Genomic DNA, 19,238 nt, shown 5'->3' on the forward strand with positions numbered 1-19,238 from the left:
TTTGCTATTGCTGCTGTAACAATTAAAACAATTAAGTGGCTTAAAACAACACGACTTCATTCTCTTATGGTTTTGTAGGTCAGAAGTCTGGGGTAGGCTTTATGAACTAAAATCAAGGTGTTGGCAGAGCTTCTTTTCTTCTGGAGGCTGTAGGGAAGAGTCTCCTTCCTGGCCTTTTCCAGTTTCTAGGTGCTGCCTTTATTCCTTGGCTCATGGTCCTTTCCTCCATCTTCCAACTGCATCCCCTCTACCTCTGATTCCATCACCATATTTCCTCTCTCTGCAATTCCTCCCTCTTAGTTAGAAGGACCCTTGTCATTACATTGGGCTGACCCAGATAGGCTAGAATAATCTTCTCATTTCAAGGTCATCTCAAAGTTAATTAGCAATTTTAACTCTGTCTACAACCTTAATTCCCTCCTGCCATGTAACATACATATTCACAGGTTCTCAGGATCAGGATGTTGACATCTTTTGAGGCCCTTATTCTGCCTATCACATCAGTAGATAACAGTAGAGCCCAAGTTAATATCCCTCAGGTTGCAGAGGTACAGAGAAGGGGATGAGGAGGTTAGAAAGAAAACTGAATAAGGTTTCCAGGGCCAAAGGTATCATTTATTCACATGTGAAGTGAAGCTTCAAATCACCGTATTTTTCCCCTACAGGCACACATTCTAAAATGTGCAGGTTTTTGTCATTCAGTTCCCCAGGCTGTAGAATCTTTCCAATTTATACTCATTTCAAAGATCAGGACACTTTTTTTCTGTCTTATTTCCTAGCATCCCCAAACGCTGTGATTCTTCCACTTACTGACAGGTTCTGCAGCCAGGTCTGCAGTTCCCAGGTGACCTGGAGATGTCCTTACTCTGATCCTGGGGCTCACTTACCATCTCCTTAGCTATTTAGGCCTCATTTCCCTCCCAACAGTGGGTGTTCTGCCTGCTCTAAGTGGAAGCAAACCTGAGTCCGGCAAAACGAAGGCTGAGTATGTGCCTTCTTTGCTTCTGTTCGGGGAAACATTGCATGACTGGCCCCCAGCTGTTTGTTCCTTGCAGGTTCATCTTGCTCCAAACAAGCTTTTAAACTCTCTGCTCTCTTTTACACACACATTTTGTTCACGAGAAGAGATCTTCCTGACACTGTTAAGGTTTATCCTTAATTCTTAATTCTTCTGTATTTGTTCTTGGTTATTCGCTCTTCTGTTTTATTGTGTGTATGTCATTCTGATAGGTGTGTCTGATTTTGCCTCCTGAGTAGCTGGATGGAGTGAGCGAAGAGGAAGCAGTTTATTCTGGGTGTCCCAAGCTCACCTCCATAGACTAGAAAGCACTCAACGCAAAATATTAAAGGTAGCAGGGCCCTACTGACTGGATGCTGAGGATGCTTAATATCCATCACAGCTAATACTTGTTGAGTGCTTACACAAGACACCGTGCTGAATGCTTTATGTGTATTATTTCTTTTAGACTTTCAACAATTTTTAAGTACAATTAACCTCATTCTATTGACAAGGAAACTGAGGGACGCACAGGTTAAATAATTTGCCTAATGTCCCAGAGTTGTAAAGTGATACCATTGAGATGGAAATTTAGGCAGCCTCCTATGGGCTTAACTGTCCCCCCCCCCCCCCCCCCCCGCTCCCCTCAATAAAAAAGAAGATGGGAGAGGCATCCACGGCCCATGTTTCCTGCTCTTAGCAGATACCCTGAGGCCCAGGTGCTCTTCCTGGGGGTGGATGAGTTTGAGATGCTTGTCACTTTAGTGACTCTCCTTGGTCCATGGCTTGTTTTGAGCTAGAGGTGCTTGTTTTGGGGAAAGTCAGGTGGTTGACTGGGTCTCCCAGCACCCAGTAGGGGCATGGTGTCAAGGAAACCACAGCTGATCCTGTGGTTGGTCTTCTTAGAGCATTTCCTCCTCCATTCATCAGAATGGGACAGAGTGGGGCCAGGTCTTCGTTGGTCCATCTCTCCCATCAGAGATGGCAACTGGATCCTTATGGCTCATTTACTTTAAAGATACACTTGGGGACCAAATAATTACTGACTTTACATACTCATCTTGCTTAGGGGGGACAAAATTGATTAGCATCTATATTAGCTTCCTAGGGTTGCCACAGCAGATAATCATAAGCTGGGTGACTTAAAACAATAGACATTTATTCTCTTATAGTTCTGGAGGCTATAACCCAAAGTGTCAGCAGGGTTGGTTGCTTCTGGAGGTGCTAAGGGAAAATCTCTTCTGTGCCTCTCTCCTCAACTTTTTATATTTTAATTTAAAAAAATGATATAAAGTCTCCCATTCTTTTTTTTTTCTTTTTTAACTTTTTAGTATAGTCAATTTACAGTGATGTGTTAGACCCAGGAAAGGCTGGGGCTTGGGCAGGTGGGAGAGGGATTGTTTGAAGAATGCACCTCAGGTAAGAGGTTTCTCCTGCCTACTCAGTGTAGGAGAGGGGCTGCTTCCTCCTCACCTCAGGCCAGGAAGGAGGAGATTCAAGAGCACCATTTGGTGGTAAGGTGTAGGTCTCTTGCGTGTGCATGCTCAGTCGTGTCCGACTCCTGGTGACCCCATGGAGTAGCCCCCCCAGGCTCCTCTGTCCATGGGATTCTCCAGGCAAGAATACTGCAGGGGTTGCCATTTCCTTTTCCAGTAGGTCTCTTAGAGTTTGGCAAATACAGGATCCTGACTAGGCTTATTCCTGGAGTCTACAGGTGAGAATGACCTGTGGCAAAGAGGAGAGTTGCCTCCTCAGTCTCCAAGCTACACTCTGTAGGTTGGTGTTAAGGGATGGTTTTCCTGAGAACCAGATGTGGACCCTGTAGAAGGCAGCCAGCCTAACATCATCACCATGGGGCTTCCTGGGAGGGTGCAGGGACCCTAGCAAAAAAAAAAAAAAAAAAAGAGTGTATTCATTTCCTATTGTTTCTGTAACAAATTACCATAAACTTGGTGGCTTAAAATAATACACATTTATTTTTCTCATAGTTCTGGACGTTGGAAGTCTAAAATGGCCCATGGGAAGAACCATGTTCCTTCCAGAGGCTCTGGGGAGAATCCATTTCCTTGTTTTTCCAGTATCTTGAGGCCATCTGCTTTTCTCACCTCATGGCCCCTTTCCTCTACTCTCAAAGCCAGCAGCGTAGCAGCTTTACACATCTCTGACCTCTGCTTTTCCCTCACACCTTCTCTCTGACTGTGACCCTCCCACTTTCCTCCTGTAAGGACTCCTGTGGTGGCACTGGGCCGACTCAAGTAATTCAGGATAATCTCTCCATCTCAAGATCCTTAACTTAATCATATCGCAAAGTCCCCTTACAATGTAAGGTAACATGCTCACAGGTTCCAGGGAGGATTAGCATGTGGTCATCTTCGGGGAGTTGTCAGTCAGCCCAGGACAGGGGGACTGCTGGGAATCAGTCTTGGCTTGAGATCTGATCTGTTACCTAGAGGAGAGGCATTGCCCAAACCAAAGGAGAGGAATCCAAGAAGTGCCTGTAAAAGAAGAGGTGGGGACAGGAGACTACACTGGATGGCCACTGTATACTAGTCATTCCAAAGGCATCAAACCTTAACAAACTAAGGCACATAATGACTTAGACATACAAAAATAGTCTCTTGTCCTTCATCTCTTCTCCCCCAGGCACATTTCTGGAAGAGGGAAAAAGTGTCCTAGATGCTGATTTTAAATTATGGAAACGGAGTAGATCTCATGATTGAAAGAGCCCAGAAAACCATGGGACTTGATAGAGGTTTCCTCCTGAGACAGAAAAGAATGAATCAGAGTCCAAAGAGAGATCCCCAAGTGATGGAGGGATGTAAGATGCAGCTGGTTTCTGCTTGTCCATTTGTATCTAGCTCTTCACTCTTCAGGAGCCACCTGAAAGCAAGGAATGACTGTCTCATCCTTCCCTCCCAGCCTGATGTAAGGAAGGGTCCCTAGGAGATAGTCAGGAACCATGAGCTATTGGAAGACACGCTCGAAGTCCATTTACAAAGTTTTCCACCCCTCCCTCCTGGTGGTTCCAACACTGTCTGGTTCCATCGGCAAATTATGCCTCATGCTCAGTTGCTTCAGTTTTGTCTCTTTGTGACCCCATGGACTGTAGTCCCCAGGTCCCTCTGTCCATGGGATTCTCCGGGCAAGAATATTGGAGTGGGTTGCCATTTCCTTCTCCAGGGGATCTTTCCGACCCAGGGATTGAACCCTTATGAATTGAACCCTTATTGAACCTTTATGAATCTCTTATGTCTCTTGCATTGGCAGGCAGGTTCTTCACCAGTAGCACCACCTGGGAAGCCCCAGAAACCACTAAATGAACTGATGGAGACATTCGCCTGCAGCACACACAGGTGGTAGAGAAGAAGGGGCGTCAGAATCCAGAATAAACCTTACCTTGGTGGCTGACATCAGCTCCTACTTGGTCTGACTGTCAGAAATAGTCTGTATCGTGGGTGGCTAGTGAGCCATTCCAGCTTGTCACCAGTGGGCAGAGTAATGACACCTCGAATTAATTTATGTGATGAACCAAGAGGCACAGATATTCACACCTCTGCAGTTTATCTGTATCTGTCCCCATGGAGGAGGCTGCTGTCAGGAGCTTCAGGAGGCTGGGGAGGTTAATGGTGAGGAAAACAGGACCTGCAGCCAAACTCACCTGGATTTGAATTCTGATTTGCCCATTTTATACCTGTATGACCCTGGGCCAGTGAGCACCTCTAGAGCCTCAGGTCCTCTTGTGGTGAGGTGGGGGAAATAAGTAGGATAATTCGTATGAAATTCCAGTACAGGGCCTGGCATAGAGCCAATACTCAGAATATGTTAAGTTGTTGTGAAGTTCCTGGACTGGGAATCAGAAGACTTGGGGTTCAGGTTCAAAAACTAGTTGTATGGAAATAATAGTTCATGTTTATCACACACTGAGAAGGTACTGAATAACTTGTTAAATATTGACATCAGTCCTCTCATTTAAGCCTCAAAACCATTGTAAGAGGTGGGGATCTTCATTCATCCAGATGTTGTGGGTGAGGGAGCTGATACACAAAGGAATAAGGAGCTTGCTCAGAGCCCCATGGCAGGAAGACCTCCAGAGTCCCTGCTCTGAACTAGTGCGTGTAACCAGCCCAATCCCTTCCTTCACTGCTCCTGAGGCTGGCTTTGAGTTTCCCAATGTACTGTGATTTTTAAAAAATTTTCAGTTGGAGGATAATTGCTTTACAATGTGGTTTATGCCATAGAACAATGTGAATCAGCCATAAATTTTCATATGTTCCCTCCTCTTAAGCCTTCCTCTCACCCCTCTAGGTTGTCACAGAGCATAGGGTTGAGCTTCCTGTGTTATACAACAACATCCCACTAGCTATGTATTTTACATATGGTGATATATATGTTTCAACACTACTGTCTCAATTCATCCCACTCTCTCTTCCCCTTCTATGGCCACATGTCTGTTCTCTATGTCTGTGTCTCTATTCCTGTCCTGCAAATAGGTTCGTCAGGTACTGGGGTATTTTAAAGGCTATTTTGAGGCATGAAAAACTGATATTTCTGTTAGTGTGACACTTTTATTTTTGAGACCCTTGCTAGTCCTCAAACTTGCAGAGATGCTTCTGTCTCAGGGCCTTTGCCCTGGCTGTTTCCTCTGCCTAGAGCATTCTTCCTGCTGATCTCTGCATGGCAGCCTCCCCCACTGCCTTGAAGTCTTCACTGAAATCTTATCTGGTCAATGAGGCCTACCATGCTACCCTCTTTATAATCGTATCCCTCTCCCTTCCCCTAAACTCTCCACACTCCATTAGTATAGTACTTGTCCTCTTCTAACATACCATACAATGTATTTATTCACTATGTTCATTTTATTATGTAATTCTTCTCTTCCTGCCCCATTTAAATGTACTCTCTATTAAAATGTGCCTGTTTGTTCTCTCAAATGTCCCAGGTGTTTAGGTCAGTGCCTGGTGTATAGTTGTTCAGTTGCTAAGTCATGTCTGACTCTTTGCAACCCCATGAACTGCAGCACTGCAGGCTTCCCTGTCCTTCACTATCTCCCAGAGTTTTCTCAACCTCACGTCTATTGAGTTGATGATGTCATCCAACCATCTCATCCTCTGTCACCCCCTTCTCCTCTTGCTCTCAGTCTTTCCCAGCATCAAGGTCTTTTCCAATGAGTCAGTTCTTTGTGCCATGTGGCCAAAGTGTTGGAGCTTCAGCATCAGTCCTTCCGATGAATATTCAGGTAGGCATTCAATAAATAGTGATTAGTTGAATCAGTAAGTGAAGATGACCCTTTAACCACACTCCCCTTCCCTATTAAAAATCCTTCCAAGGCATCTTGTCCTACAGTCACTCATGGATAGAACAGTTTTTTGTGGGTTCCATGATCATCTCTGGATAACATAGTTGGTCTGGGCCCATCTGCTTCCAGTGGGCACCCTGATGGAGGGGGTTTAGATTGGGGGGAAGATGAGGAGGGGGATATTGAGTAAATCTGGAGGGAGGGGAGCCTGATGTGGCCTGTTCCATCTCTTCCCTGAGGACTGGACTCCCTACCTTCTCCTTCCCTTCCTTCTTGCAGCTGGCTCCACACTCTCAGGGCACAGCCTGCCAGTTCTCCCTCTCCAGTCACCCACTGCATTGGAGAAACCCAATGCAATGGTTGGAAGAGACTTGACTTTTGACTCTGGCCTTTCTCAGGGGAAGAGCATCTGATGCCCAAGCATACCAGTGGCTGGTGACCATCCACCATTTTGTTCCTGCACTGCAGCCACAAGTTCTTGTTCCTGGGCCTCAGTTTCCCATCTGACAAATGAGGTGGATTATATTGTCTCTTCTGATCTGGCTCTATTTTGCCAGGAATCTAGGACTTGATTCCAAAGCCCTTTTGTTCACAACATTAGCCCTTCTCTTCTCTGGCTTCCACAGTACCTTGCTGGTCACCTGTGCTAGTTCTCACCAAGGGCATGGGCTGTAGTTGTCCCTCCGTCTCCCCCTGCCCTGCTGTTGTTGTTCAGTCACTCAGTTGTCTAAATCTTTGCAACCCCTGGACTGCAGCATTCCAGGCTTCCCTGTCCTTCACAGAGCTTGCTTAAACTCATCCAGCCATCTTGTTCTCTGTCGTCCCCTTCTCCTCCTGCCTTCAGTCTTTCTCAGCATCAGGGTCTTTTCCAATGAGTTGGCTCTTCGAATCAGGTGGCCAAAGTATTGGAGCTTCAGCTTCAGCATCAGTCCTTCCAATGAATATTTAGGATTGATTTTCTTTAGGATTGACTGGTTTGATCTCCTTGCAGTCCAAGGGACTTTCAAGAGTCTTCCCCAACACCACAGTTCAAAAGCATCAATTCTTTGGCGTTCAGCTTCTTTACGGTCCAACTCTCATATCCACACATGACTACTGGAAAAACCATAGCTTTGACTAGATAGACCTTTGTTGGCAAAGTAATGTCTCGGCTTTTTAATATGCTGTCTATGTTGGTCATAGCTTTTCTTCCAAGGAGCAAGCATCTCTTAATTTCATGGCTGCAATCACCATCTGCAGTGATTTTGGAGCCCAAGAAAATAAAGTCTGGTGTAAAGGACTGAATTGTGTGCCCCCCCCTTCCCCAATTCGTGTGTTTAACATGCCTGTGTCAGGAGACAGAGCCTTTAGAGAAGTGATTAAGTTACATGAGGTCATGGGGTGGGTCCCTGATCCATGACTAGTGTCTCTATAAGAAGAGGAAGAGTCAGCAGAGATCTCTGCAGGGGCATGCACAGAGAAAATGGCCACCTGCAACCCAAGGAAAGAACTCACCCCAGAGATCAATCCTGCTGGCCAGAACTGTGACAAGATAGATTTCTACTGTTTAAGCCACCCAGTCTGGGGTATTATGTTATGGCAGACAGAGTAGTAGACTGATAAACCTGCTTTCCTAGTCTATCTGCTTCCAGAGGGTGGGGGCTGCCTTCAGTCCATTGAGGATGTTCTCAGGCACATGTGCTTACCTTCTCCACACTCCTCCCCCCACATCCTCCTTCCTCCCCCATACCATTCCTGGTGGATGGTTGAAGAATGGAAGAAAAGACATGCAGGCAGAAGACTGATTTTGGTAAAATATACAAATAGTCATTCCTTCCCAAGACATTTGCTAGGCTGGATCTTGTGTAAATGCTGCTGTTGAGTGCTGTAGGGAGGAGAGAAAGGAGATCATACCAGTCAATCCTAAAGGAAATCAACCCTGAATAGTCATTGGAAGGACTGATGCTGAAGCTGAAACTCCAATACTTTGGCCACCTGATGTGAAGAGCTGACTCCTTGGGAAACACCCTGGTGCTGGGAAAGATTGGAGGCAGGAGGAGAATGGGATGACAGAGGATGAGATGGTTGGATGGCATCACCGACTCAATGGACATGAGTTTGAGCAAACTCTGGGAGATAGTGAAGGACAGGGAAGCCTGGTGAGCTTTAGTCCATGGGGTGGTAAAGAGTCTGACATGACTAAGCAACTGAACAACAACAAGAAGGGAGGAGAGGGAGGCTGGGAGTGAAGCTAGAGGTTCTGGGTTCAAGCCCCGTTCCCCACTTAGCAGCTGGGGCCCTGGAGACAGGTCCTTAACTGCCTGACCTCGGTTTCCTCAACAGTGAAACAGGCATAACACTCTCTGTCTCCTAAGCAGGTATTAAATGGTGCATGAGACTAGTCGTGTGTTAGCACATAGGACTGCTCATCAGTGAGAGTGAGTTTATATTAGGAGTATTAGTGATTCCTATTCCTTCATTGATTAAAGGATTAAACGCATTTAACATGCGTTAAAACGCATGTTTATGGAGCACCTGTTAACTGTTGGTGAATCTGCTTGTACTGGACACACTGCGGTGAACTTCCTGGATCTGAGCCTTCCTGGAGGGCGCGGTCCTGATGACCTCCGAGCCAAGCCACTAGATCCCATTCACTCCTCTAACAACCGATGGGCTAGCGGTGTCACCCGGTCCACGAGTGCGGAGACCACACCAGGCCCCAAGCGGCCCGCGCCCACCCCGGGTCTAGAAGCAGATGGGAGGACTGAACCCCGCGCTGCGTCCCCCGAGGCGCCGCGCCCACCGCTCCGGCCTCCCCGCGGCTTGCGCAGGCACAGCGCCCGGCAGGCGGGCTGCGGGGAGCTGGCCGAGCACGTCTCGGCGGTAAACAAGGCGCCGAACATGCTCCGCGGTGAACCTGGCCGATTTAGACACTCAGCCCTAATTGCAGGGAGCCCGGGCCGCGGCACCCGCGCGGGGCAGATGTGCCTCGTCGCGGCCCGGCTCAATTGCTCCCATTTATTCCGGCCTCGCCCGCCCGGTGGGGAGCGCGCCGCCAGTAAACGCCGGTGTACTCAATCCGAGCGGCGGGGCGGCGAGATCGATGGCCGCCCCGCCCGTCGTCAATCCCAGAGCTGGGAGACGGGTCGATGCGTCTCGACCTCCGCGGGTTCCGGCGGCCTCCCCGGGATTGGATGCAGCTGGCCCGTCGGGCAGAGGCCGCGCGGTGCCGCGTCGCCCCGGGCCGGCTCGACCCGGCTCTGGGGGAGCCCTCGGGCGGCGGGCGCGGGGGCGGCGGGTCGGGGACACAGCACCGGGGGCGGGGGTGCTTTCGCTGTCTCTCACGTCCCCTCCCTTCCCCGCTCACCTTGCCCCATCGCCCGTCCATGCCTCATCTCCATCTTTCTCTCCCCCACGTCTCATCTCACTTTTCTCTTTTCTTTCCTGCGCTCTCCCCCACCCTCCCTCCATCTTCTTTCTCCCCCGCCTCTCCCCGCTCTCTACGCCTGCCCTTGCCCCTCCTTTTCATCTCTTGTAGTCCCATCTGCTACTCCTGGAGGCCTCTCCCTCCCTTCCGCGAGTCTCTCGATCACTCTCGGACTTGCTCTCCCGGGCTGGTAAGTTTCAGAGGCTTACCCCGCCCCTACCCCATCCCCCGCAGCCCCCTCCCCCGCGCCATCCCATTTAATGTTGCCTGATTGATTGAAAGGCTGTAGCGCCAGCCCTCCAGGCAGAGGTGCTGGGCCAAAGCATTGGGTAGTAATTGCTTACTAGAGGGTGGGAAGACCCTCTCGACCCTTCAAACAGAATCAGGATAATGTCAGCAAAATTAAACTCAGGCCCTCTAATTACCTCCTCAGTTCACTATTAATGTTTTCATTTGAGCTCATGTTGAATGAGTCTTTGTCAGAGAAAATTAGCAATGCCAGTCCCACAGACAGCCAGAGAAACGCGAAGAACCCCAAAACAGCACAGGGAGCTTTTTGTATGGACACCAAAACCTTTGAATACGCCATGACTGTATGACCCCACTCCGCCCTGCCCTCCATAATTCTTTCTTCATGTATGTGTGTGTTAGTTGCTCAGTCGTGTCCGACTCTATGTGACTCCATGGACTGTAGCCCACCAGGCTCCTTTGTGCACGGAATTCTCCAGGCAAAAGAATACTGGAGTGGGTTGCCATGTCCTTCTCCAGGGGATCTTCCGGATCCAGGGATCAAACCCAGGTCTCCTGCATTGCAGGCCAACTCTACCTTCTGAGCCCCCAGGGAAGCACAGTCTTTCTTTGTAAAAAAGGAGGTCTTCCAATGCACAGGATCGGTACTAGGACAGCAGCTAACTTCTGCCGGAGGAGTCACATTCTGCTCTAGGCATTATCATCTTTCAAAGGGTTCTGTCTGCTCCCATCAGAAAAAAGAAGGAAAAAAAGTCTGATTCTATGGGGTTTTTCTGCTAGCCATTACTTCAGAAAGTTCAAATCCCCATCTCCCTTTTGAAACCTTAAAATACTAAGCTAAAGCTGTCGTTCCCTTGGGATGTGGGCTCTCCCAGCCTGACAGTGCTGTGTTCCATTACCTACAAATCTTTCAGATTCAAATAGGTGGGACGGATGGTTCTGATTAACCTGCAGGATCCTCTGCTGTGTTCAGCCCACCTTCCTATCCTGAGTGATTTCTGACTTTGTTGAAAAATTAGTCACAAAAAAGAACCACAGTATTAGTAGATTAAAAGTAGCTCAAAATTAGAATTGCAATAAGCGAACTTTCCTCTTCCTCCCTAACCTTTTCCTCCCCTATTTTTAGTTGGACTTTAGGGGTTTTACAGCAAGGAGATCAAACTAATCAATCCTAAAGGAAATCAACCCTGAATATCCATTGGAAGGACTGATGCTGAAGCTGAAGCTCCAGTACTTTGGCCACCTGGTGCAAAGAGCCAATTCATTGGAAAAGACCCTGATGCTGGGAAAAATTGAAGGCAGAAGGAGAAAGGGACAACAGAGGATGAATTGTTGGCTGGCATTACTGACTCAATGGACATGAGTTTGAGCAAACTCCGGGAGATGGTGAAGGACAGGGAAGTCTGATGTACTGAAGTCCATGGGGTCACAAAGAGTCAGACATGACTGAGCGACTGAAGAACAACAGGGGTTTCACTATTTGTGTGTGAGGATGGGAGCAAGAGAGACTCTGCCTCACTTTTACAAAAGGGCCTCCAAATTAGACTTCTGATATGGTCTACTGATAAATAGAGTCTGCTGTAAATTCATGTGATAACTTAGTGTGAATTGCAGAAAGACCTCTCTTTCACAAGACACTTTACTGCCAGCTGTCAGAAGATTGTCATGAAAGCTGTGCAAATCTACGATAACTGTGAGGAGGATGGTGCCCTTGGAGGCCTCGCTCACAGTCAGAGCACGTCCATCCCTTCAGCGGCAATGTATGTGTCATTAATGGAGCAACGTGTCTGGCAGAGCTCTGTGAATTAATGTTTTAAATCGACTGCATTTGTTTTGTGATTAGCACCAGGACACTGTATTAATCCCTTTGTGTGAAAACATTTGCTTGTTAAAAGTATATATTAGGAATATCTCATCACTTTTATAACCATCTTCTGGCATTTATTCATTTAGTTCCATATACCAAACTCTTACAAAATTAGTTTAGCCTCTTGTAACCTCTCAGGGGCCCTGGGAGCCAATCCTGAAGCCAATCCAGCATCCGTTGCCTTTCAGTATTCCCTTTGGAGACCACCTTTGCTCAACTCAAGAACTTCTGGTCATAGTGGGCCTAGACCTAACTGGCCCATCAGGCTATTGGATTTTTCTTGAGGTGGTCATGTGACCACATTTCCCATTGCGTTTGAATTTCAGAACTTTGTTTTAGGCTGCTGTGGAGCACTCTCTGCTGTGGGCTTTTCTGCTGGGGCTGCTGAGGCCTTGGGTTCCTGGCAGCCATTTTGCCACCATGAGGTGAAGACAGGCTGTGAGTGGATCCAGCACAGAAGACTGAGAGATGGAGCGAGAGAGAAGTGTTAGTCATTCACACCCTGCTATTGATTTCAGCCAGGGAGAATTGTCCTTCCAGCCTAAATGAGAGTGCTGGAAGGGGTGTTAGAGGTCAAAACCTCATTTCACAGGAGGAAAAAACCCAAGGCCTAAAGACCAGGAAGCCAGAAAAAGCCAGAGCCAGCCTGAGAATCCAGTATTCCCTGTTCTTCTGTCCACAGAAAGTTTGATGGCCATGGTGGAGAAAAAGGGACCAAGGAAAAGCAGGTCCTGTGATAAAACAATTGAAATCTAGGCTTTTAATTAAATTAAACTCATCAGACATTTTTGGGAGCAGCTCCTATTTCATACAGATGTGTGATAAACATCTGTCAAAGGCTAAATAGGTGTACTGTGCCAGGAGCGGTGTGTGCAAGGGGGTGCCAAAGCTGACTCAGAGTAAGAGCTTGTGGGCTGCTGAAAGGGGCTGTGTGCCTTGTCCCCTGCCCAGCCCAAGGAGGACCAAGCGCCAGAGTCTCACATTGTGCAGAGCCCAGCAGTATGGCATCTCTGGGGGCTCAGTAAACAGTTATTCCTGAATATTGTCAGCCCGGTGGATGGGAATGCAGGAGAACATGACATGGTGCCCCCGCCCTGTAGGATTTTGCTCTGTCACACGGGACAGCCCTTCATAAGGTCTAATTCCCTGACTTTAAAAACAATGAGAAGAGTGCCAGGGGCACACGAGGAGAAGCTATCTCATGCCCTGCTGAATGCCAAGCTTTCTTAATAATTTTCGGTGATTGGGAAGAGGGGGATGGTGAGTGGGGAAGCCAGAGGGGAACTGATGGAAAAGAAATGCTGTGGCCAATTAGTTGAAATGTTACAGTCAGTGCATCCCCGCCTGACGGGCTCATTAAGCCACAGAACTCTTCTGACAGTTTTTGGTTGTAGTTAAGAGCCGACGTGGACCCTCCACTTCGCATGTGTGTGCAGTCGTGTGCTTCTGCGTGTGCTAGGCTGTCTGTGCCTCTCAGCCCCCGGGTCCTCCCCCTGCTGACCCCCTTGAGGGTCTGTGGCTTGTGCTGGCCGTTCCCCCCTCAAGTCTTTCCCAAATACCAAATAATTTCCCTGCATGCGCAGATCCTATTTTCCCCTTGAAAGTTTAATCTGAATGCTCAATGTTCAGTTGCCAAAGGCTGTGAACTAATTTCTCCTGTCATTGCCACTTGGTGAAAATGTCATCATTAGCGAGGCAGGAGATGTTGAAGAAAGGCGAGAAGGGGAGAAGAGGTTGGGGAAGAGGGTCCCAGACCCCTCTGGAGACTCCTAAATGCCACAGCGTTCAGAGACCCAGTGCTGGGTGAGGGTGCTGCCCAGGTGGAAGTCCAGCTGCATTCAGGGGGCTGACGGCTTGGCCGTGTTCCCTGGGTGCAGGGGAGCTTGCTTGGCCGGTATGCCCTGGGGACAGGCAGCCAGAGTCCTGGTGACCTCTGTAATGAGAAGCATTCCTAAACGAGAGATCTGCCTTTTGCAAAATCACTGTTCCCTCTGTGACCTGGTGTGGCTTATGTAAGGGTCCTTGCAAGAATGACTCCTTGCAACTGGGCTGGGGAGCCTTTGCGAACAAATCTGCCTGCTGCCTGTGAATGGTCACTTAGAACTCAGCCAGCTGCCAGGGTCAATGCAAAGCTAAGTTCCACCCTCAAAGATGCTTCCTGTCCTGCTGTGTCTGGTCACGTTCATGTTTCTCGACCCTTTCCATTGTTTTTGCATCCCTGCTTTACATTTTATGTAATTTTCTTTTGTTTAAGAGCATAATTTTGAAATTAGCAAATAATTTCATTAAAAACTACTAAAAACATTTCTGATATACATTGACTCTTTCCTCCTCCATCCCTGACACACACAGTTCTGATTTCTTTGTGCTAAATTTTATAAGTCATCTCATATTCAGTTTGGGAATGAATAATTTACAAACTTAACAGGAACAAATACTGATTGGGTGCAGCAAGAAATGTGCCAAACACTCTCTTCATGATTCTTCCCATTTTATCTTCACAAACAGCCCAATGAGATAAACGCTGTGGTCCCAGTTTCCTGATGAGGGTCAGAAATAGTCAGTGATTTGCCCCAGAGTTCACAGTGCAGTAAATGGTTGAGCTGGGATTTGATCCTGAGACTAACTGACTTCTAGCACTTGTGTTATTTATAACACATTCCTGTTAGTGAGTTATAATCAGAGCTAGGTTATAAGCAGCTCTACCCCAAGCATTGATAATAATGGTTGGGGCATGGGTTGTTGCAGTTAATTCCTTTTGTCTCTAGGCCTCAGTCCCCTTATCTGTGCAATGGGTATAATGTTCTGGGCCCTGCCTCCATCACCAGTTTATTGTGGGAGCTAAATTGGATAGTACATGGACAAAATGGTAACAAAACAGCATTAATCAATGTGAGGAACATGAATGAATAGCTTAGAGTCTTCCCAACATCTTCCTAGCAGTCTTGGGCCTGCGAGTTACCATAAGAATGATGACCTAGAATAAGCCTCGGCTAGGATCTGGAAGTCCAAGTCCAGGGCTGAGGAAGGGATGGTAGGTGGTTGGAAGCTTCCTTGTCTAGAACCTGCATCCTCTCACCCATTGCATAAAATCAGGTGATCTCATTTTTAAAACTTGCCTCATTACCCTGCTGCCTCCAAGAAACAGATTACATTTCTACAGCAAAGTCTGCTTTCATATCTTCCCAATCCACCCTTCCAAGCTGGCAGGCTTGTGTCCTCATGGACCTGTAATGGAGGAGGGGCAAGAGCCCTGTGGTGCCTGGTTGGCAAACACTGTTAAGGTGTTCCTTGACACCCGGATCTTGTCCTGGGCCCGTGGACAGGTGGGCTCCTCAGGGGCTGGCACAACCATCAGAGTGTGGCCCCATATTGCCTCCTGGCTGAGGTGGTGGTTAATTCTGGTTGAACAAGTAGAGCAGAGACTGGGACCCTGGGACCACTGGCTGCCTCCAAGGCTAGCCTGGAAAGATGTCAGGAATGTATTTTGTACAATTACTTTGGCCTTTCTATGCATCTGCTGCTCTGCGTAGCTTCTGAGATACCCAGCCAAGGCCCCCATCAGGCTGAGATTTTTTTCATCAGGCAGTGAAGTGCCCTCCCCTCCTGGCCTGCCTCTGGAGTTAGGGACCCATCTTTCTGTGTCAAATGCAAAGTTCAGGGCTGCCAAACTTGTTCCCTAGGCCCAGGGGCCCACCATGCCTTCCTTCTGCACCTTTATAGCTTCTTTGATTTGAAAGCACTTACCCCAAACACTTACCTTCCAAAAATGGAGCAAAAGGGAGCAAATGGAAATGGCTGTTCACATGAAATTTTATGTCAGTATTTTTTCACCCAGACACAGACCAGTCCCTGAGATGCCAGTGAACTTTGGGGTCAAGGTCTGAGTCATGACCCCTGGGGGCTCTGTAGTTACAACAATACTCACTGAGCACCTTCTATTGGGTGAGGCCTTGGCTTGTTGCTGGGAGAGAGAATTGCCTTTAAGGAGTCCCTGGTTTCATAGCTTCCTGGGGGGTCAGGAGTGAGGGCCTGCTCTCGGGAGCTGACTCTGTAAAGGAGGAAATGTTGAGAGGCAGGTAACTAGCATGGCATCCCCTTTCTTTTTTTTTTATGTCAGCTTTACAAAGGTTATTTCCCCCTCATTATCTCATTCATCATGACCTCTCAAGAACTCTGAGAGTAATCAGGGAAGGGATTTATCCCCATTTTATGGAACTGAGGATCAGAGGGGCCAAGCGATCTTTCCAAGGTCACTGGCCCACTGTGAAAATTGAAGCCAAGATTCAAATGTATTTGTCTGACTCCAAATTTAACCAGTGCCTCTTCCAAGGATCAGTGCTTCACCTGGGTATTTTGTGAATGATGTAAGCTATTGGAATGTTTGCGGGGGTGCAGAAAGAGATAGAGTCTTAGGACAGGGGTAGCCCAGGAAGGCTTCTTGAAGGAGGTGGGTCTGGGCTGGCCAGGGAGAGAATCTGGCCATGCAGAGGGTGAATGACCTCTCAAGGTTGCTCTTTGCCCAAAGTCTCTGATTTTGCAGGATCCAGATGCTATCCTTGCCTCTCTCTCCACCTCTCTCATCAGGGACCAAAAGGCTTGAAATTAAAAAGTCATCATTTGCTGGAACAAGGCAGCTTCAGGCCCTGGGGCCTTGTCTATGAGGACCATACTTGACGGTGCCTGTTCACAGCCTGCCTGGGCTAAGGGGATCAGAAAGTCATTACCATCTGGCTGCTGAGCCAGGCTGGTCAAAGGAAGGACACAGTGGCTTGGCTGGGGTCACCGTCACCCTGGCTCAGGCTGGAAGCTACATCCCCGACTGTCTTGTACCTTGACCCCACTTCCTGCCCCTTCTCTCCAGCTGCTCCCTGACCTGCATCCCAACCTTGACTTAGGCCTGAAGAGGGTTCCTGAGAAAGTCTGTAAACATACCTTCCTTTCTGTGAGAGAAATTTCCATAGCTTTTGCTCTGACCTTCCTGTGATGATAGTTGCCAGAGTGTCTGCTCTGGGCCAGGTGTAGTGTCTGTGCTGGGGAGGCAGAGAGAGGTCAGACACTCTTTTCCTTTGGAGGAAACTGTGTCTGGTGTGGGATTATATGACAGGGGCTCAACTTAGCTTGTTTTGCTTGTTGCTCCTGCTCCACATCTGAAGAAGGGTGTGGGTTTCAGATCTGGGAAGCAGAAGAGAAACAGAGTGGGGAGTACAGGGTGGGAGGCACCAACGCAAATCCTTAGAGATTCAGGCAGTGAGGTGGGCCAGGTGGGGAATGTGACGACCTGGTGACTGCAAATCCCACCCCAAAGTGGGCATCACTCAGCTCTGGTCACCTGTCTGCGTGGAGGAAAGTGGACCCAGATTGCCATATCTCTGGATTTTTCATGAGAAGCTGAAGATCTGGAATTTTAAGTATAAGAAACTCTGAAATAATTGATAAAAATTCAATTAGTTATTTAAAAACATGGCACGGTGCACACATACCCATGTACGTATGTGTACAGGTCAGTTTTAGGCCACGAGTCGTGACTTCATCTCTGTAGTAGAAAGAGAAAGTCTGGGGGAGTTCTTGGGTTGCCTAGTGGTTAGGATTCTGGGCTTTCACTGCCATGGCCCAGGTTCAATCCCTGGTCAGGGAACTGAGATCCTGCAAGCCTTTTGGCACAGCAACCGTCCCCGCAACTTCTTCCCTCCAAAAATGTCTGGAGAGTGAAGGAGGAAAGGATCGGGAGAACATAATAAGAGATGCTAAGCTGATTTACAAAATAAAGGGCTAGGAATGAAAAAGTAAGAGGAAGAAACACTGTGCATGTTGGCATTGGAGGGGAGATTTGGGGTTTTGCGTGAGAGACACTTGGAGGAGGTAGTCAGGTGTGAGAGATATCTGAAATAGAGGAAAGGATTTTGATCAAGATTGCTTTGGGGTTATGAATTAGATACTTTTAATGTACTCCTGCTGAAGCTGAAACTCCAATACTTGGCCACCTCATGCGAAGACTTGACTCAATGGAAAAGACCCTGATGCTGGGAGGGATTGGGGGCAGGAGGAGAAGGGGACGACAGAGGATGAGATGGCTGGATGGCATCACTGACTCGATGGGCATGAGTTTGAGTAAACTCTGGGAGTTGGTGATGGACAGGGAGGCCTGGCATGCTGAGATTCATGGGGCCGCAAAGAGTCGGATATGACTGAGCGACTGAACTGACTGACTGACTGACTGAATGTACTCCAGTCAAAATTGATATTCCTCTATGGAATCTTCACTTGGCTGTTGGCTGAATTTTTTTTTTTAATGTAAATTCTTACAATCCTGAATTACATGAAACCACAGCTTATATTTAGGACATAAGTATCACGTAGTATATTCAACATCATGACTTACCTGGAGTAAGTCTGATGAATTCATTATAATGTGCTTGGTGGGATAGAGGAGAACAGAGTAAATCAGTGAGGGTGATTGTGCCAGCCTTTCCAGCCCGTGTTCCCAAAGGAAGCATGAAGTGAATCTCCGAGTCCCTGTCAGCCTCAGCTCTCACACATTTCTCAGGGTGTGAGCTCTCTGTGCTGTGTATGATTTGGGTTAGGTGTGTGTGTGTGTGTTTTGTTCAGTATGGATCCTAACCACAAGTCAACCATTTCACTTAGTACCTCAACAACAGAAACAGAGATTTCTTCCCAAACTGAAGGAAAACAGGACTACTGATGGCTTGATGAATATGCTATGATGGCATCCTTCTGAAGGCATTTCAAGGGTGATTTTGAGCCTGTGTGACTTTTGCCTTGTGTGCTGAATTATAACCTACTCCTTGCATGATATGTTATGTGTTGGTTATAAAATCATAAAGAAAATACTGTGACTGTCCAAGGAAAGTGCTGACTATCTTTAAAGATGTGGTGGGGTGGGGTGGATAAAGGGAGGGAAAGGTTGAGGAAGGCTTTACAGAAGATGTAAAATTTCTCTAGGGCCTAAAGAAAAGTTTGTCAGGCTTGGAGGTGTAGAAGTGGGAATTCAGAAGAGAGACATTCTAGGCAGTGTGCAAAGGAAAGAGAGGAAAAAATATTGACTGGTTTGGAAACTGGCATGTCATTTTCTGTGACTGGAGGTGATAGTTAGGGTGGGCAGCTCAGGCTATGGCCAGATTATTCAGTTTTGTATACCATGCCAAGAGGTTTAGAGCTTTATTCCATAGATCATATTTTGAAGCAATGGGAGTGGTGGGTTTTCCAGACTTACCTAGCATTCAGTCAAAAAGGGAGGAATGTAGATGAGATTTGAAGGTTCCATCCACCTCCGTGATTCCAACTTTGTTTTCCAAGTCTTCTCTCTTCCAAGGAGGCTTCCCAATTGTCCATTCCAACAAGTAGTTCCTTGTTTATAAGACTGTAGTATTTCCTGTATGACCCTCTCACACAGTACATGTAC

The sequence above is a fragment of the Cervus elaphus genome, chromosome 4 (assembly GCF_910594005.1).
Source record: "Cervus elaphus chromosome 4, mCerEla1.1, whole genome shotgun sequence".
NCBI classification, from domain to species: domain Eukaryota; kingdom Metazoa; phylum Chordata; class Mammalia; order Artiodactyla; family Cervidae; genus Cervus; species Cervus elaphus.